The sequence below is a fragment of the Convolutriloba macropyga genome, chromosome 6 (genome assembly GCF_964194025.1).
Source record: "Convolutriloba macropyga chromosome 6, txConMacr16.3, whole genome shotgun sequence".
Lineage (NCBI taxonomy): Eukaryota > Metazoa > Xenacoelomorpha > Acoela > Convolutidae > Convolutriloba > Convolutriloba macropyga.
In genome coordinates this window covers 44244969-44251235 of record NC_134473.1, presented here as the reverse complement: position 1 = coordinate 44251235, position 6267 = coordinate 44244969, and the positions used below count along the sequence as shown (strand labels likewise).

General features: G+C 35.6%; 1 long non-coding RNA gene across 1 annotated transcript; it reads left to right on the top strand.

Moving 5' to 3' along the window:
• The first annotated feature begins 3873 nt into the window (after positions 1–3873).
• Positions 3874–5391, top strand: LOC142341699 (uncharacterized). The gene is made up of 3 exons (XR_012759122.1): positions 3874–3916; positions 4127–4324; positions 5369–5391. It is a non-coding gene; the product is annotated as an uncharacterized LOC142341699 (long non-coding RNA).
• The last annotated feature ends 876 nt before the right edge of the window (positions 5392–6267 follow it).

Below are 6267 nucleotides of genomic sequence, written 5' to 3'. Positions count from 1 at the left end.
TAATTTTTTTGTGCTTGTTGCATCTTGGCCAATTGTGTTTTTTGGCAAGAGTTTTGGTCCTGACTAGCAACGATAATCAGATTATTAACCTCAAATGATTGACACGAATTTCAGGTTTCACCCTTCTTTCAATTATTTTCCATTATTTTTGAAGTTTAATATTCAAAAATTTAGCTTAACGAGTCAAAGCGCTTCTGTGCAAAATTTCCGCAGTTTCTGCAAACGAGATTATAAGCGGCTCTCTCATATGCTATTAACTAACAAATGTAGTAGATATTGCTGTTCAAAAACAAATAAATTTCTCCAGTTATGGTATAATTGATTGGAAATTGGCCTGGAAGCTTGTATTCCCAGGAAAACAATTCAAAAAGCATCCATGCCCTCATTGTTGACACAAAAAACTTCGAACTTTTTGAAAAGTTTGCACACGGCGAGAAATGAGTGTCAGGAGTTGAGCTCCAAAGTTCATTTATTGACTGAGAAAGTAGAGATCGAAGCAAGCAGATACTGTTTCTGCTCAGTGTTTCTAACACACTTGTTGGAATTTTTTCTCGAGTTGAAATAGATTTTGCAGGAGTTGGTGGTATTCAATGATCTAGAGACTATTGCTTTATATATGAACATTTTGATTCCTTTTGGATAAGTTACACCAAAATATTTCGGTCCAATTGCAATTTATAAAATGCCGCAAAGTTTTTTACGGGTTTCGATCTTTAATATTTTAATTCTTTAAGATTTTGAATAGAGTAAAATTAACATTCACTTTGAGTTTGACAAAAAGTAAACTTAACCATATCTCGAATCTAATCCAGCATCGTGACGTATTTTTAATAAGAATTACAGTCAGAATGTTTTTCACAAGTGTAAAGTTACTTCAACTGAACATAAATGTTCAACCTAAAAGTTAATTCATTTGAAAGTGAAAAATGAACTTGAAATCTTTTTTGGGGATTGTTTCCTCAACTTTAACCCGTATTGTTTTGGGCGCTTTTACATTCTTTATTTGTTTCTTTTATCTTGCTTGAGGTTATAGACAGATGAATGAACACATCATTGTTTCTGAACACTAATGAGTATATGTTTCACCCGGCTATACGACCTGAAGAGTTTTATCGTCTACTTTTGTATTAGTTCTAAAAAGGTATTCAAAAAAAGATGGCCCAAAGAACAGCCAACTGAAAACGTTGCTCATAGTATTTTGAACAACCCTTCAAAACTACTCAGCATATCCCAATTTCTTCTTGAACGAGAGAAACTCTAGAGAAAAAGAAGCCTCCATTAACTTTTGCAAAAATTGAACGTCAAGAATTTTAAAGATTTTTATTGTACAGCAATTAAGCTGAATAGGTAATTTAACCTTCAAAACATGACGCTCTAAAAATTACCCAAGGAACCAAAATAGATGTACTTAAGCTCAGTAACATGAACCTAACATTGCGCAATTTGATTGAGAGTTATGCTATAGTGCGTGGAGCAACTTTGACTTAAAAAAAATGTAAAAAATAAAGTAAAATAATGAGTAGTACACAAACTCAAACTTAGAATTCCATCAAGACGTGGTAATACCAGACAAACTTGGGATTACCAAATTAGCATTGATACAACTGTCAAAATCATAAACTGTTCCCAACAGGAAATTTGATACGTGTAGAAAAGTACAAAGTGATCTTGCACGCTCAACCACTACATAGAAGTTCCCAATAACTTTAACGTTGAACTCTAGTAATTTTTGGTTCACTTCTGGTTATTCCTCAACTGTAAAAATTTCGAATAAATTCTAATACCAAAAAAATTTTACCTCTAAAAAACTTCGGAACCTAGCAGAAATACTGATTTCGTGGCCACTCTATTGGCACTAATTAACATCTCTTATTTCGTGCGTAAGTTTATAAGTTTAAAGTCACCTAAACTAATTCCACCTAAGCTATCTTAACTCTATCCGATATTGCTCATTAGAAAAGCTAGCTCATCATGGTGGTTTCATATTTAATGCTGTTTAAATTTATTAATATGCTGAATTACCTTTGACTATCTTTAACACTTTAATTATATACCGGGAATAGAACTCGGGTTTTAACTAGGGTTTGAAGTTATGTGGTCCGGCAGTTAACATCGACGATTAAGTGCATGGTACCGAACAGCAGTATAGTGCGTACATGCAAGTGTCTGTGCGTGCGTGTATTCAGGTTTGTGTGTGTGTTTATGCGTGTGTATTTGAGTGTCTGTCAGTGTGATTGTGTTTGTGTTAGTCAGTTTGTTAGTGTATTGGTGTTAGTGTGTGTGAGAGAGCAAGAACCTGGCAGTGTTGTTTCCTTCCGAAGCATTTCTCTTCGGCAGTGGTGTTTTTGGCGATTATCGATTGTTCGACTAATTTAACTTTATGGGAGAGACTAGCTTTTCCTATATAGTTGACAAACAAAAATTTTAAAAATCACAACAATGCTTTCAAAGAACAAAATTCAAATTGCAAACATGTAGAAAAAATTGATGAAAAGAGGATTAATGAAAAAAGAAGCCTCCAATAATTTTTGCAAAATTTAAACCTCAAGAAATTTAAAGATTTTTTTTGTAGAATTAAGCTGAATAAATCATTTATTCTTCATTCTGAAGCTCTAAAAACTACCTATGGACCCGAAATATATGTACTTAAATGTGATAAACTCGGTTGCATGAGCCTGGATTACTACCGTTAATCTGAAACTTCATAATTGGTGTTCACCTAAAAAACCCTTTTTGGTTCGGAAAATACCTGTTCCAGCTAGAACAGTTGTCCTGAAGATTGGGAAAATTTCGTTAAAATTAAGCCTAACATTGAAAAACTTTCAAAACGGCTGGACACTGCCTAATCAAATTGTTGATGTTTCTCCTAGCACTTGTTTTTCTGTTGTCTTAGTTTATATTTTTAGAAAGTTTTTTGTTGTTTCGGTACTGATTGCAATACTAAAGTTATTTTCAGGTAACGACACCTGAACTTCAGGTAACAATTTACCTGAAATAGAGTTCAGGTTTGTTTCAGGTGCTTTTACACCTGAAGTTCACCTGAACTTCCGATTACCTGAACGCGGTTCAGGTAAAATTACATGAACTTTTTTTGCACCCCCGTTACAGAGAGCGTGTGAATACATAGTAAATCACTATGTAAAGAAATTGCACATGTTTTTTTTTGGGGGGGGGCACAAACAGCAATGGTGCGGAAAAACGTTGAAATGACCACTCACACATTGATGCTCAATTGCATGCATGTTTGTGGTTTTCGAAAGTTCATTTCTACGTTATGGGACAGACTATATTTCAAGTTTATGGAAGACCAGTCTGTCCCATAAAGTTGAAATAAGAAATAATTGAACGTTCGAAAGAGGCCAAAAATATGCAATTGAGCGTCAATGTGATCTTCATCGACATTTCATTTTTTTTCTATTCATGTTATAAATTAAAACTCCGTCCAGAGTGAGTTTTTGAAACGTTTGCTTACTTTAACTTAATATAGTAAGTCCCATAAGTTGCAACACAAGCGAACGTTCGAAAAGCTCGGGGCATGCAAATGGGCAGTGTTTTGCTAGATATCTGCATGTTTTAAATTTGAACTTTGACCTTTGAAACGGTCGATAGCGTTGCAACTTTATGGGACTGACTATAGTTAGTCCTATAAAGTTGCAACGCAAGCGCACGTTCGAAAAACTCTCGACATGCAAATGAACAACGGAATGCTGATCTCTGTGTGTTTTAAATGTAAACGTTTGATAGCGTTGCAACTTTATTTGACTGACTATATAGGACACGCAAGCGAACGTTCGAAAAAATGCAGACGTTCAAATGAACGTCAAAAATCGGATGCCTGAAGGTTTCAATTTTCAACTTACAGACCTTTGAAATCTTTGTTAACGTTGCAACTTTATGGGACTACTTATACGTTAAAGTATAGCGTGCCCCATAAAGTTGAAATAAGCGAACGTTTCCAAAGCCACAGATTAGAGTTCAAAGGTCAAATCTAAAACATGTAGAAACAAAATGATGGAAAAAAAAAACTAAATGGAGAAAACGTTGACATTCAAATGAGCACATTGATGCTCAATTGCATGTTTATGGCGTTTTTCGAACGTTCGCTTATTTCAACTTTATGGGACAGACTATACGTTCGAGAGAATGATTGGTGATCAAAAAAATCTCTCAGAGGTCAAGAGAATGTCCTTTTTACAGTTCACCTTCTGGTATGTGACCAATACCTTGCAGCTAGCTAAAACTGTCTACAGCCAAAGTTATTCACAATATAGATAATACTTCAAGATAGGATAGAGTGCTAGCTGAGAAGACACACCAGCGTACGGTGAGCAAACCTTTGCTAATTTTGGCTCGAACAACAAAAGAATGAGTTGGCAGTTGTTGATACTTAGCTTAACTTTATCTTTGACTTGACTCGGTTTGCTCACGAAACATACAAAATCCGGTTTTATAACATGTGCAAACCATATCAAATTCAGTTTGGAAGTTTCCTACCATATTTACTTAATAAACAGTCCTAGTTGTACGTGGTCCGGTTTTAAAGGCGTCTAAGCTGTTTCTATTTAAACTACCACCATCACCAACCAACCGAGTAACATCGAATAAACATGGCTGGGCAAATATCACGCTACATCTTACTGTTTAATTTGTGGTAGAAAGTACAAGTTTAGGACTAGTTTCATTTGCCGGTTTCGTCTTCTCACAAACGGTAAGTTTTAATTTCTTTAGCGCTTAATCAGATTTGAATCTATTCAGTCGGCAGCAGCGAATTGAACTTTTTGAAAAATACTTTCAACCGAGAACGTAGTATTCGATTGAAATGTGCAAAACGTCTTGGATGATAAAACTTAGCTTTTTGCGTTGATGTTCAAGCGGTGTTTGAAAACAAAGCAAAAGTTAAGCGGATGGACTAGCTAATACATGCTTAGAAAATAGAAGTTACTATGTACTTGTTTTTCACCAAAAACGTAAGCTACAGCGTTATGTAACCGACAAAAATTAAACCGTGTACCGTGACATTGTATTGAACTCTTGGTTATTTTGTATGCATGCGTTTTGTGCATAATTTTCTGCACGATTACAATTAAACGGCGTGTGGTTTCACATTTTGGTACTATTTGCTAAAATTTTAGCCGCAAAACAGTCGTCTATTACAACAACAGCTTTCAAAGTTTGACAAAGTGTAGATTTTTAAATTTATTCTCACATACCAAACCATCTTGAAAGCAGTTTCAACGCAAGTAAGTTGTAGTAAAATATAACATAAGTTATAAATCAGTAAAATCTTTTTCTCGCTGTCCTTTGCGATGGTGTGAAAACTTGACAATTCAATTGATTGGAGAGATTTGTGGCAGCTTTCCTCTTTCAGGTTTCTAAGTCAGGAATAACTTGGTAATAACTAATAACATAACCATGGGAGATAAGCCCGATGTTTCTGAAGTGTCCACCTTCGACAAGACAAAGTTGAAGAAGACCACAACTGAGGAGAAAAACACTCTGCCCTCCAAAGAAAGTTAGTTCAACCGGATCAGTTGATTTGAAGCAGTTCAGCCCAAGTAATACCACCCCAATAAAGTTCCAACCATGAAAATATGCGCCTTGCACGAAATATTACAAGTGAACATATACGAGTAACAAGATAATGCTGGAAACATTCTTGTAAACATCCCCCATGTAAGTTAGCAAGCACCCCCACCCACCCCCCCTATTTCCTAAAAATTCAGCCTACTCTTAAAGTCTAAATGTGGCGAACTGTGGAAATGGTGTGGAAATGGTGTGTTCACCCTAAGAAAAGTAGTGCTGACAGCTTTTTCTGACTGAAGTTCAACTTAACATCGGGTTTTGTGGGCGAGAGGAGTAGTGTACGAGTAAAAGTTGTTTTAAAATGTGTTTCTCTGCTAGAACATCTCTGCTGCTGCTGTAGTGTATAGGTAGTTGAACTGAACTGGTTTTTCTAATAGTTCTACAGGTTTGAATTATTCCATGTTTTAGCCATTGAGCAAGAGAAGACCACCTAGGCTGTGTAGTTTGAGATGGACTACATACAGCAATTGAAGAAATAATAATGCTTTTGTACAAATCATCACATCACTCAACAGCTCTGACTGGGACACTATGACGTAACCTCACCACAACTCCACGACTCACTGGATATTTTGCACAAACTTAACTCTTGACTGACTGTCTTGACTGACCTGTGAAATGTATATCAAATTTATATAAATGCATTAGTACACAATCAGAGACTTTTTCTTTCCCTTTTGAGAG